This window comes from Haliotis rubra, unplaced genomic scaffold, assembly GCF_003918875.1.
Source record: "Haliotis rubra isolate DU_JTF1 unplaced genomic scaffold, ASM391887v1 Scf1149, whole genome shotgun sequence".
NCBI classification, from domain to species: domain Eukaryota; kingdom Metazoa; phylum Mollusca; class Gastropoda; order Lepetellida; family Haliotidae; genus Haliotis; species Haliotis rubra.
In genome coordinates, this window is record NW_025765058.1 from 33512 (window position 1) to 50832 (window position 17321).

Genomic DNA, 17321 nt, shown 5'->3' on the forward strand with positions numbered 1-17321 from the left:
TATTTATAACACGCCTGTTTCCACGCATTTGTGCATACTCGGGGTGCTAACACATTATTACCCCGGATAACCCAAGCTACCTGTGAGGTGCTAGAAGGTTAACAGTCATATGACTTATCCTACCGGGTACCCATTCACTGCTGGGTGAACAGTGGCAATTTTCGAATAACTCACTTGCCTAGAGTGAGACCACATGTATCACACGTTCTTCGTTGTGGGGCAGGACTGAAGTCCTAGAAACTCTCAGGAGTCAAACTGCCAAACACGGTCACCCATCCAAGGACTCTCCGCGCACAACGTTGCTTAACTTCAACTGATTTGGCTTTATGCACAGGACCACACACCGCCGCCACCACCAAGATCATGGTTTTTAATGGTGGTGGTGGTGGAATTGGGTTTAACGTCGTGCTTGAGAATATTTCGCTCATATGACGACGTGCATGCGTGTGTATGTGTATGTGCGGCTGCTTGTACTAGCCCAGACTGAAGCTGGTTTTATAGTGCTAGCCCACTGTGATACCATGCCGCAGTGAAGCATGAATATCCCACTCAGACACATTATACTGACTCCGAGCCGACCAGTCCTTGTTGTACCCATTAATGCCGGGCGCCAGGCAGGGACCAACAAGTACCATATTTTAACGTCTTTTGGTATGACGCGGCCGGGGATCGAACCCGCGACCTTCCGCACGCCGGGCAGACGCTCTAACCACTACACCACGGAGGCGGTCACATGGTTTTTGAGGTTAGGGAGAAGTTTCTCAATTCTCATATGTGGAAGGTGTGCTGGCTGAGTGGGTCAGATGGCCGACTTCGTGTGCTGGAGATTAATTGCCTCAGTATTGTGGGTTCCAATCCCAGATGTACAAAAGTACTAGATTCTATGCTTGACTGAGAAAGTGTATCCCCAAATATATTGTTTGATATGCATTAGACATTTGCCATGAATGAGTTTAGTTTTTATGCTGCTTTTAGCAATATTGCAGCAATATCATGGCGGGCGACACCAGATATGGGCCTCACACATTTGTCATGAATGAGTTTAGTTTTTATGCTGCTGTTTAGCAATAATATATGGGTGACACCAGATAGCGCAAACATTTGTCATGAATGAGTTTAGTTTTTATGCTGCTTTTAGCAATATTGCAGCAATATGTGGGTGACACCAGATATGGGCCGCACATTTGTCATGAATGAGTTTAGTTTTTATGCTGCTTTTAGCAATATTGCAGCAATATCATGAATGGTTTAGTGACACCAGATGGGTGACACCAGATATGGGCCTCACACATTTGTCATGAATGAGTTTAGTTTTTATGCTGCTTTTAGCAATATTGCAGCAATATCATGGTGGGTGACACCAGATATGGGCCTCACACATTTGTCATGAATGAGTTTAGTTTTTATGCTGCTTTTAGCAATATTGCAGCAATATCATGAATGAGGTTTTATGCTGCTGTTAGCAATATTGCACAATATGGTGGGTCACACACATTTGTCATGAATGAGTTTAGTTTTTATGCTGCTTTTAGCAATATTGCAGCAATATTGTGGTGGGGACACCAGATATGGGCCTCACACATTTGTCATGAATGAGTTTAGTTTTTATGCTGCTTTTAGCAATATTGCAGCAATATTGTGGTGGGTGACACCAGATATGGGCCGCACACATTTGTCATGAATGAGTTTAGTTTTTATGCTACTGTTAGCAATATTGCAGCAATATTGTGGTGGGTGACACCAGATATGGGCCGCACACATTTGCCATGAATGAGTTTAGTTTTTATGCTGCTGTTAGCAATATTGCAGCAATATCACGTCGGGCGACACCAGATATGGGCCGCACACATTTTTCATGAATGAACCAATTAACATGAAACACAAAGTATGAGAAATTTGGAATTGGGTGGAAATAATTTCCTCGATATCGGTGCTACTATGTGTGATGTGTTACTCACTTGGGAGGAATCTGCACAGGATCATGGGAGCTGATCCAGCTGGGTATTTATATCTGTGTTTATACTACCGGCATAATTAAGCCGTGTCCTGATACATCCTCCAAACTCCTCCTTCTTCTAATGTGTACCAGCAGGTAATGCTATTTCCAGGGTGATCAGGGAGATTATGTGTGGACTGATGGCGGAGATAATGTGGGTAGGGAACTTATAACTGTGGCATCTGATGCTGAGAACAGGGGAGGACTTGGTACACTCTGAGGTACTGATGGTGATAGTCTGTCTCACAGTCCCTGAACCACATTATTTTCCCTACTGCCTAGCCCTCCCTGCAATGTAGTCTGTCTCACAGTCCCTGAACCACATTATTTTCCCTACTACCTAGCCCTCCCTGCAATGTAGTCTGTCTCACAGTCCCTGAACCACATTATTTTCCCTACTGCCTAGCCCTCCCTGCAATGTAGTCTGTCTCACAGTCCCTGAACCACATTATTTTCCCTACTGCCTAGCCCTCCCTGCAATGTAGTCTGTCTCACAGTCCCTGAACCACATTATTTTCCTACTGTCCCTAGTCTGTCTCACAGTCCCTGAACCTCATCTAGAACCACATTATTTTCCCTCCCTGGCAATGTAGTCTGTCTCACAGTCCCTGAACCACATTATTTTCCCTACTGCCTAGCCCCCTCCCTGCAATGTAGTCTGTCTCACAGTCCCTGAACCACATTATTTTCCCTACTGCCTGGCCCTCCCTGCAATGTAGTCTGTCTCACAGTCTCACAGTCCCTGCAAACACACATTATTTTCCCCTACTGCCTAGCCCTCCCTGCAATGTAGTCTGTCTCACAGTCCCTGAACCACATTATTTTCCCTACTGCCTAGCCCTCCCTGCAATGTAGTCTGTCTCACAGTCCCTGAACCACATTATTTTCCCTACTGCCTAGCCCTCCCTGTAATGTAGTCTGTCTCACAGTCCCTGAACCACATTATTTTCCCTACTGCCTAGCCCTCCCTGCAATGTAGTCTGTCTCACAGTCCCTGAACCACATTATTTTCCCTACTGCCTAGCCCTCCGTGTAATGTAGTCTGTCTCACAGTCCCTGAACCACATTATTTTCACTACTGCCTGGCCCTCCTGGCAATCAGGCCTACCAAGGAAAACTTTGCCACTGGGAAGAAAAATGCAGAAAGCAACAGTAAAATTGGCAACTTTAAATCGCTAAAACTGCATAAAAAAACGAAGAGCCTGCAACTTCGATTTTGCGCAAGCGCACAAGGAAGAGGAACTCCGACCACATGTTGATATTTTCCGGCTTGGACAGAGATTACATTCCCTTTTTGAAGTAATTCTGTTGTGTTATTTGGCATTTATCATCATGATTCTTGTGTGCACACTTGTTTAGTTTACTTCCAGTTCGTATGAAATGATTGACAGCAATTATTTCGACATATTTAATACTCTTTCTACGTGAGGCGAGTCACGGATGCTCGGAAAATGGAAAGAAGTGTGTATCGTAATGCGCATGCGCAGTAGAGGTCAAAGTTCGCTGATATAAGAATGTTGCAGTTTCATAGTCTTTCGTTGCCGTTTTTACTGTTTCAGTAGCAAGTATTATGGTTATGTTGCTATTTCCACGATTAATGTGTTCTTTTCTGCGTTTTTCTGCACAGTGGGAACGTTTTCTTTGGTAGGCCTGGCAATGCTAAATCCTGAAATGAAGGTTATGAATCTCCCATCTGACTTGGGCTCCTTTTCAATTTAAGTGGGTTTATTTATTACTATCAAACTTATATATATATTCAGAGACTAAGCTATAGTCTATAATGGTGACTGCCAGCTAAAATGACATTTCAGAACATAGGTAGATCCAGAGGTGGGGTGCAGGGGTGCGCATTGTTACAATGGGATAATCATATTGGCTAGAAACATTCCAAAATATTTGCAGTTTTTCCAGCCCTTGATAACACGTGAAGGTCCAGGTTAGAATGTGTCTTCAGTAACCCATGCTTGTCGGAAGAGATTGGGTGGTCAGGCTCGCTGACTTGACTGTCATCGGTTCCCAATTGCGCAGGTCCATGCTCATGCTGTTGATCACTGGATTGTCTGGTCCAGACTCGATTATTTACAGACTGCCACCATATAGCTGGAATATTGCTGAGTGTGGCGTAAAACTAAACTCACTCACTCAAAGTATTGGTTATTTTAAAAGCCAAATGAAACGAATGATCAAAGTCTTAATTTGGAACTGGCACTCACTGCTCCACTCCTGAAAATATAATGGATAGAAGACAATGGAATGACATCACAAATGTGATTTAATTTATGGCGATGTAAAATTTTAACTCACTCAGTCACTGTCCCACACCTGCAGGTGTAACTGTACGCATGTGTGTCAGTGAGAGAAGACTGGCTGGTAATACATTCATTAGATTACTACACCTGATTACCAACAATTAGCCAAGTGAATGATCTGGTCGGCACACTACCTGTAGGTGCGTGTCTGTGAATATTGCCGTGGTAAGGAGACTCGGCAATGTGTTATTGTCTTTTAACGGTTTACTTATTTATATCTTTGTATTTTTTTATATCCTATTCCTTCTGTAGATTAATTTTAGCTATGTATACTTATTGTAGCTTTGTAGACATACATCTCTATATACAGGTATTATTGATATTATTCGTTCTCAACACTTATTTATGTTCTGGAAACTTATACCAGCCCTGTATACTGGTATAATCTCTGTATACAGGTATTACCGATAATGCATAGGAAAGGGCCGACTTATACTTGAGTTACATGGTTTTGGCAAGAATTTAGAGGGTTGAGAAGGGGCCCGACTTATAGTCAGATCCAACTTTATTGTCGGTCATATACGGTAGTTCTCTATATTTGAATAATGTCTGTATACAGTTATCATTTCCATGAAGGTCCAGGTTAGAATATTGATCTTCAGTACCCCATGATTGTCATAAGAGGCTTAACTAACGGGATCGGGTTGTCATGCTCGCTGACTTGGTTGACGATGTCATTGGTTCCCAACGCGTAGATCAATGCTGATGCTGTTGATCACTGGATTGTCTGGTCCAGACTTTATTATTTTACAGACCGCCATATAGCTGGAATATTGCTGAGTGCTGCATAAAACTAAACTCAATAACTCACTCACTAACAGTGTTCACTAATGGTGTTTCAAAGTAACAGGACGTTGGGTCCTGTAAGTTTCAGATGTCTGTCCGACCCACTGAAAATTCACAGGACCCACAGAAGAAAAAATAAACACACATTTCAGATTTAACATTTCTTGTAATTGGCATTGAAATTATTAACAAACATAAGATTTATAAACAGCAAACAAGTGTCACATGTCACATATAACAACTTTAGTCAAAGTCATTTGTAGAAATATACAGTCGGACACTGGGGCAGCGAGTTGTAGACCTCAGGGTGGAAATAACCCATTGCCCGGACGTCCGAGTCCAGTGTTTTTTCTGTCGGGCAAGCAAATCTGTATATCACACTGTACCGGTGTCCAGTTGACTTTCCAATGTTTATTATGTTGTTTAGTTAAAAAATCAGCAAGAAAAAACGGTTGGTATAGTGGGAAAATAATCAGGGCAAGTGACTTTACATGTGCCACTATACCGAGTACACTAGCAATTTGAAACTTATTTCCACCCCAGGACTTCCATCTGACCTTTGGCGAATCTGCCAGATTTGTCTGAGGGTCTGACGCTATTCGTGAACACTGTCACTATACCAGCTCTGTATACTGACATTATTTATCTGTACACCAATATTAGTTATAATTGTATTCCTACTCTTTCCTCGTCTCTCCTGTATATATGTAGATATTTAGACCTATAAGCCCTGACTGTGATATATACTGACGTTATCCATGTGTTTCAGGCCTCAAGCTGCCCGTGGACATCTCCAACACACATGGGACACTGATACTAACTACACTGTAAGTACCACCAGTTAGCCACTTGACCAACGTCCATCCTTATACAGTTCTCTTATTGACATTTCTTGGACTTCACTAGTGGTTAAAGCGCTGGCTCGTCACGCGAAGACCCGGTTCGATTCCCACATGGGTACAATGTGTTAAGCTTCCATTTCTGGTGTCCCCGCCGTGATATTGCTGGAATATTGCTAAAAGCGGCGAAAACTAAACTCAGTCAGTCAGTCTTGGGACTTCATGTTTTCCATTTTGAGTGATCAGTTAGGCATCTTGTGGCAGTTTAATGTCCTGGGGCCTAGCTCTCTTTGCTAAGATAGTCGTGGAAGTTAATGTAAGATAGTTAACGGTGGTGGGTAGCCTAGTGGTTAAAGCATTGGTTAAATCCGCCGAAGACCCGGTTCGAATCCCCACATGGGTACAATGTGTGAAGCCTATTTCTGGTGTCCCCTGCGTGATGTTGCTGGAATATTGCTAAAAGCGGGTAAAACCATACTCAGTCAGTTAGTTAACTCTTTCAAGAAGGAAATTATAAGCTTGTAAAAACGTTATTGCTACTACATCCAATACACCATTTAAAAGATCTAACTCTACTGTTGATAAATATGAAGTTTATTTTTATAATATTATTCAAATAATACAACTACAACTTAAATAAATTTATATTTGAATGAAAATGCAAGCTTACATTTGTAACGCCCAGATAAACCAACTTAAAGGAGCAAAAACTATGGCGTATTTTTTTCCATTTGTGACATGTCATAAATTGCCCGCGGCCTTTTTCTTTTATATTTTCATTTTCACGTAATCAGAAAATTATTATAAAAACATTTCTTAAACAATATGTATGGTCAGCCTATTTCCCGACATTCTGCCGGCTTTCCGGCCGGTAAAATGACATAACAACTGAAAATACCTCCGTTTCGAAGCTTCACAGATGAATAACATGTGCGCAAATCGCTTGATGTCGGGCATCGCTCGAAAAGCTCTGAACATCAACAATATCACTGTACCCTTGCCAAGAGTATTTTTCACAGTTGTAAGAAGCGATTTTATTGGATAAAGATTGGTTTCTAATGACGCTTTTCGCCACAGTCTGCTATAAGGGTTGTGATTGGTCAAAATCAGACACGGACCTAAGGCAGCCAATCATATTATGCGGCAATGGATACCGCCCTCTTTAAACGAAATCTTTAGATTTGGACAAAAGTTTTGGGTAAAATAATGCTATTCTGAACATATTAAAAGAAATCGCTACCAATACGTAAATTATGGAACTTATTGGACGACGTGCTAGGTTATGACCTGTGACAAAATGCTTCATGTATGTATTTTTCGCGATTAAACATCGTGGTCCGAAGTTGAAGATTGAGGCGGCGAGAGCGAGATGTCACTTGTCAGTGACTTGACTTGCATTACATGATCGCACAAAAAGATGGAAATAGAAATTTTATATGTAAGTTTGACAACTTTTATGAATGCTGTTGTTGATTTTATTCATTAGTTTATTCAATTTGTTAATGTATGGCACTTACGACTATCTTAGCAATAAGGGAGCTTGAAAATCTAGGCCCTGGGTCTGGTGGAGACAGTGCTGCGACATTTGTACACCTCTGGTAAACCACAGAGTTGCGAAAGGTCATAACTTTACAAACACTATGTGGATCGGGACCATTGAACTCTTCTGGAATCCTGCAACCAAAACATGAATATGTAGGCAGCTTCCGTTAAGTGTTATAACAGCCCGTGCAGATTCGGGTTAGAATTGATCTTAGCAACCCATGCTTGTCGTAACTAACCGGATCAGGTGGTCTGTCTTGCTGACTTGGTTGACACATGTCATCGTATCCCAATTGTGTAGAGCGATGCTCATGCTGTTGATCACTGGATTGTCTGGTCCAGACTTGATTTTTTACAGATCGCCACCATATAGCTGGAATATTGCTGAGTGCGGCGTAAAACTAAACTCACGCTGTTATAGGTTATAACTTAAGTAGAAGAAATTAGGTTTTGATTAAGTCAGATACAGTAGAAGCAGACGTCGTTGACGCTGACAGCGGCAGTGTATGGCCAAACCTGATATACTTCAGAAATACAGCTCGCTCTTCCCCATAATCATTATCAAATGGGAAGCATCCATGATCATTGATTTCATGCGGATCCGAGATTGATAGACTCCCAATTTTGGAAATGGACTCCCCCAAACATATGCCCCGAGTCCCCAGGACTCCCAGTTTTGAAGAGCTATGTAACACCCTGGTATAGTGTAATAATGTACCTTTTTGCCCTGAACTGTTATAGGTTAAGCACAAGGATGCTCTGTCCTCATATTGTTGAGAATGCATCCCCAGTCTGTCATTTATATTTGTTTTATGTCATGATATTGTTGATAATATATTTGTTATGTCATGATATTGTTGATAATATATTTGTTGAATATCATGTTATTGTTGGAAGTATTTCCACACTGTATCATATTGTTGGCAGTTTATCTGCACATTATATCATGTTATTGTTGAGAATATATCCACTGTATATCTTAATATTGTTGTGGGTAAATATGCAATATATACTCTCGATATTCTCAAGAGTATATCTCATTATATCATGATTTTCATGAGAGTATATACACAGTATAACATTTTGTAGAGAGTATATCTGTTGTATATCATGATATGGTGGATTGGATATCAGAAGTATATCTTGATATTGTAGAGCGTATATCTTAATCACTTGGCGTTGTTGAAGTATATATCTGCAGAGTATATATATATATATATATATTGTATCTTGATACTGTTGACAATAAATCCACAGTATATCGTCATATTGAGCATGTCTGCAGTATATCGTCATATTGAGCATGTCTGCAGTATATCGTCATATTGAGCATGTCTGCAGTATATTAATCTAAGCCTGCTGCCAGCTCAACAGACAGTTGAAACTGTAGACTTATCCATTACAATATGGAGCACTGCACCGTATGACCGCGCCTTGCATCCCTGTAAAAGTTGATCTGTCTGACTGTTGCTATTCCAGAACTGTAGGACTTGAGTATTTTACTATTCCAATACTGTAGGACTTGAGTATTTTACTATTCCAATACTGTCGTACTTGGTTGGGTTGCTACTCCAGAGCTGTAGTACATGAGTGTGTTACTATTTTAGAACTAAAGTACTGTACAATGTTGCTGTTCCAGAGCTGTAGTATTGAACAGTGTTGCTATTCCAGAACTGTGGTATTGAACTATGTTGCTATTCCAGAGCTGTAGTATTGAACTATGTTGCTATTCCAGAGCTGTAGTATTGAACTATGTTGCTATTCCAGAGCTGTAGTATTGAACTATGTTGCTATTCCAGAGCTGTAGTATTGAACTATGTTGCTATTCCAGAACTGTAGTATTGAACAGTGTTGCTATTCCAGAGCTGTAGTATTGAACTATGTTGCTATTCCAGAACTGTAGTATTGAACAGTGTTGCTATTCCAGAACTGTAGTATTGAACAGTGTTGCTATTCCAGAGCTGTAGTATTGAACTATGCTGCTATTCCAGAACTGTAGTATTAAACTATGTTGCTATTCCAGAACTGTAGTATTGAACAGTGTTGCTATTCCAGAACTGTAGTATTGAACAGTGTTGCTATTCCAGAACTGTAGTATTGAACAGTGTAGCTATTCCAGAACTGTAGTATTAAACTACGTTGCTATTCCAGAACTGTAGTATTGAACAGTGTAGCTATTCCAGAACTGTAGTATTAAACTATGTTGCTATTCCAGAACTGTAGTATTAAACTATGTTGCTATTCCAGAACTGTAGTATTCAACTATGTTGCTATTCCACAACTTTAGTACTTGACAGTTTCCCTTTACAACAGCTGTAGTACTTGACTTGACATCACGTGCTGCAGTTTGGATACATTTCTAAGGCTTAAACATCTGACTGCTTGGACGAGTAACACAGACTGACACACAGTATACATTTGATCAGACTCGTTCATACATTCCAGGAGTATTACATATCAGTCTGCAGACTTTCTTTCATGATCCTCAGCTAATAACACAACATAATTGACCCAAAGATCCAGTTTGGGCCAAACACATTTTCTTCAAGTAGACATTTTTTGGCACAGATAGGTGTATTTATGAGTCCAGCAATATCTACCAACACTGCAGCACTGTGTGCTCCGGTGAGTGTTCTGTGATAAACGTAATGTGGAGGCAGTTCTGGGTGCAGGTTCCTATAATAGCCAGGGAGGGGGAGCAGGTGAATCATGACTGTAGTACGTAGATCCTGCCTTGTACACCACTCGCAGGAATCTCCCCTCACTTTGAGGAATATGGTGCTTACCGGTTCCATGGACTTCTAGTTGGTGTGGAGTTAGGATTTAAATCGGTCACAGGTTCGTGTTGTGTTTTCTCCCGTAGCTGTGAAGTTTGTGTGTATCTGTTCATTGTGTGAGATAACTCTGTTAGACTGTTACTCTTATCTTCTTGGACGTCTCTCGTGATACAGGGCTGCTACTGCTGCAGAATGGATGTATATAACTAAATATGTGAACAAATTGTGATGGATGTGAAGTGTTGTGATCCCGTGATCATCTGCACCGAGCTCAGCTGGAATGAAGGGTTCAAGGTCACAGTTGTAGCTGGCATTCACTTGTTTGAGGTTCATTCATTTTCTAGGATGTTGACTTGTCCAGTATATCCTAAAACTCTCTTTCAAATTTGATAATGATACAAGGGAATTTCCTAATCTAAGTTGACTTGAGTCACGAAGGTGTCATATTATCTGGCAAATGACGTTCATGTTGTAGAAGTAGGACATTGACCGTTATCCAAAATGTCCTAAAAGTAAGACTCTCTTTCAAATTTTGGTATATGGTCGGACTTGGCCTCATTGCTGTTTGGCTGAAAAATTGCCGATGCGACGTAAAGCTTCATCTCATCATCATCTCTTTCAAATTCGGAAATGATACAGAAGAATTTCCTACTGACAGTTAACATGTCACAAAGAAATCTCATTATTATTTGTTTCAAGTAAATGACTGTTGAACCTTATCATTACACTCCTTTAGACTAACATCTAGTCTCTGAAATGAACATATTTTACTGAAAAAAAAGTTCATAGTAAAAATATATATATAATGAAAAGGAGCCCTGAGACTTTCTTCATTTTCAGAGCTGTGGAAATCTAGACTTGCCACATTTTCTAGATTTGCGTTGGCTTTCTTGGATATATTTGCTTCAGGGTCTGTACGAGAGACTAACACTCCTTCTGTGTGTTTCGTAAATCAGGGTCAGTGTTGCTGTTGCTGTTGTTGCTGTGATAGGTGCCTTTATTCAGAAAGTATTGGGGGCTGTGGGGTAGCCTAGTGGTTAAAGTGTTCACTTGTCACACCGAAGACCTGGGTTTGATTCTCCACACGGGTACAATGTGTGAAGTCCATTCTTGGTGTCCCATAAGCTTGAATAATGCTTTCGGCATGTAAAACTAAACCCACTCACTCACTCAAAAGGTATTTCTCATCATATTATCCACTGGCCAGATGCAGTCTCAGTCTGTTAATCCTAGAATAAAGACTAGTTGTCTTCAAAGATTAAGTTAATTTACACAAGCCACTATTCTGAAATGAGCTAAATATATTGAATAATACATCAGACTTGTTATTGTATTTGGTACCCAATATTTGTATTTATCACCCAATATTTGTATATGTATCATATTCCCCTCATGCTTGACTAATTGCATCCTCGATAATCTTCAGGGCATCGTTACGATCACTCTCCACTACACCCTGGATGCATCCATGGCTTGGCCCGATGAGTTTATTATCTCCCTTGGCTGGCGTTTTATCCAATCAGGTGTCTACGCTGGGAAGTTGAGCGAACCAATCACGACTCACTTCCACTTCTTAAATTATCTAACCATTTAAACTTGGCAACACAATTGATGCAGAGGTACTCTGAAAGTGGTAGAAGGAGTTCTTTTACATGTTTTTTAAAGTTTCAGATCTGTCAATTTGTCTGTATGATTTCCTAAAAAATCTAAGTGGCAATGCGAACAAACCTTCGCGACTGTGACCGCTATCTTTGTTGACACTGGCAAGTTCGGATGTAACGGCAGCTTAGCTGATTGGCTACTGTGAGAATGCAGAGCCAGCAAAGGGAGGCAATATGATTATCGGGGCCAAGCCGTGGATGCATCCAGGGTATAGTGGAGATTGATCGTAACGTATACCCTGGAGATTATCGAGGATGGACTAATTGGAGCCCTAGTATCCTTGCTCAGTTGTCTACAGGCTGCCATTATTGAATAGTGCAGACTGTGGCACAAAACAAAATTCAGTTACATTGATTGTTACCAGGCTGAACAGACAGACGTTTGTGTATCACTGGAGCACACACTGATTCAGTTCAGATGTTTGTGTGTCAGGAATTCAAGAATCTCAAAGTCGGATTACAGGAATTTCAACATCTGTACAAGTCAGAGCTGAAGGGAGATGTACAGAGATGAATTGTAGCCTATGGCAGATGTTTAGGGTGCACAGTATGGTGGACGACTTGAGTCACATGTATACATCTCACACAAGTATAGTTGAAAATATATTCTCATACTATGGTTTTTCTAAACTGCTGAGAGTAGATCGTACTTTCATGGATCTGTGCTGGAAATTGAGGGTCATTTGAAATAATGAAATTGTGTAATGTACAGTACCTGAAGGTAAGTAATTCTTTTAATGACAGAAAACATATAATCCTGGTAAAAATATTGGCACAGTGAGTATAGTGTGTATCCTTTCCACAAAAATAATATATGGAGGCTTTTTGTGTCAGTTCTGTACATTGGTGCCTACTTGACACACATTTCTGTTTGGTGTAACACCCTGGCTGTGTGTGGAGGCTGGAGGCGATGAGATGTTCCACACCATCCTTGCTCAGACATACCTAGGTGAATCACACTGTATCTCCGGCCCACTACCTGGAGCTCAACCACCATCCCAGACCTCGGCTGTACACACCTCTGGTGGACAGTTCATGTCATGTTCCGGGTTTTACAGTCTCGCTAGGATGTTCAGAGTGGTCTGATGTACGTGGTCTGTTCTGGTCCGTGTGGCACGTTCTGGTCCGTGTGGCACTGCGGGCTGGCTGATGCTGGGACTCGAAGCTTGGTTTCAGCCAGGTTGTTTATTCTTAGTGGAGTAAAAATAACTGCCAGCTGATTGAAAACAGAGCAGCTGACAACATCACCTCTACACTGCACTACAGTATGCAGACCGGCTGCTGAGGAAGAGGTGTGTGTGTGTGTATGTGTGCCTGTCTGTGTGTCTGTCTGTCTCTGTGTATGTCTGTCTGTGGGTATGTCTCTCGGTCTGTGTGTATGTCTGTGTAAGTCTGCCTATCTGTGTCTGTGTGCCTGTCTATATGTCTGTCTGTGGGTATGTCTGTCTGTGGGTATGTCTGTCTGTATGTCTGTGTGTCTGTATGTATGTCTTTGTGTGTCTGTCTGTGTGTCTGTCTGTGTGTCTTCTGTCTCTGTGTGAGTCTGTATATGTGTCTGTGTGTGTGTGTATGTATGTCTGTATGTATGTCTGCCTATCTGTGTCTGTCCGTCTGTCTCTGTCTGTCTGTCTGTCTGTCTGTCTGTGTCATGTGTATACCTTTGTGAGTCAATTTATACTGATTGACCTTAATGGTGTTGTATTAGGGTGTCTCCAGTGCTTAATTTGTGTGTCATGAACATTAACTTTTGAAATCTCAAGATGAAATATTTTCACAATCCCTGGCAGCATGCCCAAAATTATACCAATAGTACTTACTATGATTCATTTAATAGGAAGTGCAATAAATCTGACCTATTCAAATGATTCAAAACCTACTTTTGTACCCCATCAAACCATTTATTGATTGCGCTCTCAGTCTCACAACTTAGCATTAATTTGGAATGCCAGTGAGCATGACAGGAAACCTCACTTTGAATGATAACATAGTTTCTGGGTTAGTTGACAGGTCCAGACAAACGAAACTATTCATGCAGTGGTGATAATATGGAGGACATCCAGCGATCACGTTATCAGGTCTACATGATGTTCACTGATTTATTAACAATAAATTGAAGTTTTGTGGGATTATCAAAAGGTTTGGGCACGCTTATCTTCTGAAAAGCCTCACCTATATATCTGTCTGGTGCCGTGTAGAACCCTAAAGAATATATTTGTTGCCAGGGTTCAGGGTGCATTGATGATGATGGCACACTGATTCAGTGCCTGGAGTAAATCTCCTGATGTAGGAGTTGTTCAGCAATTATATATTGGGAAGTGCAATATACAAAGTAATGATGATGATGATGATTGTCAAATGAGTGGCAGGTTGTGTATGAGGAAGTGCAGGTGATGTTGGACTGACCTGTGTGGTCAAGGGTCAGGAGTCGGATGAGGTCGGTGCCAGGGTTCAGGGACAGGTGTGAGGTGTTACCATGCTGTCAGTCTTGAGGCAACGGTCTGTTCAGATCTGGACCCTGTATGTAGAGCCGTTTAATTAGGTGTCGGTAAACCTTGTGTGGTCGTCAGTCAAGTTGGTGTTGGTGTACCCTGTGTTTAGGTCATTGCACTGTACCCTGTGTTTTGGTCATTGTGCCCTGTGTTTAGGTCATTGTACCCTGTGTGTAGGTCATTGTACACTGTGTGTAGGTCACTTTACCCTGTGTGCAGGTCGTTGTAGCCTGTGTGTAGGTCATTGTACCCTGTGTGTAGGTCGTACACTGTGTGTAGGTCACTATACCCTGTGTGTAGGTCATTGTACCCTGTGTGTAGGTCGTTGTACACTGTGTGTAGGTCACTATACCCTGTGTGTAGGTCATTGTACTCTGTGTGTAGGTCACTATACCCTGTGTGTAGGTCGTTGTAGCCTGTGTGTAGGTCGTTGCACCCTTTTTTAGGTCATTGTACCCTGAGTTTAGGTCATTGTACATTGTGTGTAGGTCATTGTACACTGTGTGTAGGTCATTTCACCATGTGTTTAGGTCACTGTACCCTGTGTGTAGGTCATTGTACACTGTGTGTAGGTCATTGTACCATGTGTGTAGGTCATTTCACCATGTGTTTAGGTCATTGTACCCTGTATGTAGGTCATTGTATCCTGTGTCAAGGTCATTGTACCCTGTGTGTAGGTCATTGTACCCTGTGTGTAGGTCGTACACTGTGTGTAGGTCACTATACTCTGTGTGTAGGTCATTGTACCCTGTGTGTAGGTCGTTGTACACTGTGTGTAGGTCACTATACCCTGTGTGTAGGTCATTGTACTGTGTGTGTAGGTCACTATACCCTGTGTGTAGGTCCTTGTAGCCTGTGTGTAGGTCGTACACTGTGTGGAGGTCATTGTACCCTGAGTTTAGGTCATTGTACACTGTGTGTAGGTCATTGTACACTGTGTGTAGGTCATTTCACCATGTGTTTAGGTCACTGTACCCTGTGTGTAGGTCATTGTACACTGTGTGTAGGTCATTGTACCATGTGTTTAGGTCATTGTACCCTGTATGTAGGTCATTGTATCCTGTGTCAAGGTCATTGTACCCTGTGCGTAGGTCATTGTACCATGTGTGTAGGTCATTTCACCATGTGTTTAAGTCATTGTACCCTGTATGTAGGTCATTGTGTCCTGTGTTTAGGTCATTGTACCCTGTGTGTAGGTCATTGTACTCAGCGTGTAGGTCATTGTATCCTGCGCGTAGATTATTTCACCTTGTCTTTAGGTCATTCTACCCTGAGTTTAAGTCATTCTACCCTGTGTTTAGGTCATTGTACTCTGTGTGTAGGTCATTCTACGCTGTTTAGGTCATTGTAGCCAGTGTTTAGGGTCATTGCACCCTGTGTGTAGTTCTTAGCCATGCTCCTACAAAAGGTTATTTGTCTGCAAATACACTACAGCCTCATTGTATGCCTTAGTCATTTCCCTTCATAGTGATGTCAAGTAACAGATTAACACTATTTAACTCTGAAGGTATTGTTAGGATGTATTTGTATCTCCAGCTTATCAATAGAATCCAATGGGGATTGAGTCATCACTAATGTTACTCATCCTCTCAGTCACGGGTTTGTGTGGTCCAGACTTAATTAGTTACTAGCTGCTGCGATACAGCTTAACTATAGCAGACCGTTGTATAAGTCATCTATTCACTGTACCACTGGTTGCCTGGGGTGAGCTCCTCCCTGTATAAACACACACATAGTGTACTACAGTCAACCCTTTTTGAGCAATTATGTCCATTGATAGAAGGTTGTCAGTATCGGTTCCAGTAGAACCTGCGTGAGTTTGGTCTCAGTCAACAAACCGAGGACAGCTAGAACCTAGATTTATCCAGGAGTTACAGCTTTATTAGACTAAGGCTTAGTCTCTGAATATATATAATTTTGATAGTAACAAACAAGCCCATTTATATTGAAAAGGAGCCCTAGGGAGACCAGAGATTCAGATTACTTTGTAATCCGACCCCCAAAGTGAGTTAGTTTTCTTGCAGATGTTAACAGACCCTGAACCTGCGGAAATCTAGACTTGCTTTATTTAGGGCTTTAGCACTGCAGAGAGGGCTTGGCAGTAGGGAAATTAATGTGGTTCAGGGACTGTGAGACAGACTACAGCTTCATCAATGCTTTGTGTTGTAACTTGTCATGTTGATACTGTTGATGTAGTCAGTTCTTAACTGTCTCCTTTCTACAGAGTGGGAGTTTACCAGGGCTGCCAGATTCTGCTGAGGTAAATATTGGTGGTGTTCCGATGTTCGAAATAATCGAAAATCGATCGAAAGAAGGGTGAAAGACGATTATCCAATAATCAGAATTTTGGTATTTTAACACGTGAATGAAGTACACTAAGTACTAATTAAGTACCATTAAATTTGATGAATATTCACGAACGAACATGCTGTCAACAGCAGCAACAGCGTGCATTTCATTTCATGATAGTATTAGTTTTAAAAACATTAATTAGAAAAAAACTGGGGAAAAACCCTTTAAATTAGTGATTACATTAAAACTAGGGCTGTAATGAATACACTATGTTGCGAATATGATACGTATCACGAATATTGGGTAACGAATACGAATAATTATTCACGAATACAATATTGTAGTTAAGTTGATTGATGCACAATATGGAACGCCCATGTTGACAGTGTTAATTTGTCACAGCAATAACCAGTCACCTCATGACACTCAAATTTTGTATGTAATAGTTATAGTTGACAGTAACATGTCCGCCCTTGGCAAACTAACATGACTTGCGCTACTACAAGGATAGTACATAATGCATTCTTGCATATCTCATTTTGAAAAAGGACATAAGGGTTCAAGTAAAACACACTCCCTTAAAAAAATTGTAAATATTCATGAATATTCGGTTCTGGTGACTACGAATAA

The 17321-nt window shown here is 41.1% G+C and overlaps 1 protein-coding gene across 1 annotated transcript in view; it reads left to right on the forward strand.

The window, feature by feature from the left end:
- The first annotated feature begins 10243 nt into the window (after positions 1–10243).
- Positions 10244–17321, forward strand: part of LOC124254104 (talin-1-like) — a 126268-nt gene continuing 119190 nt past the window's right edge. Inside the window, exon 1 of the mRNA XM_046687980.1 lies at positions 10244–10310. The gene's annotated coding sequence lies outside the window, so the exon portion shown is untranslated. The remainder of the gene's footprint in view (positions 10311–17321) is intronic.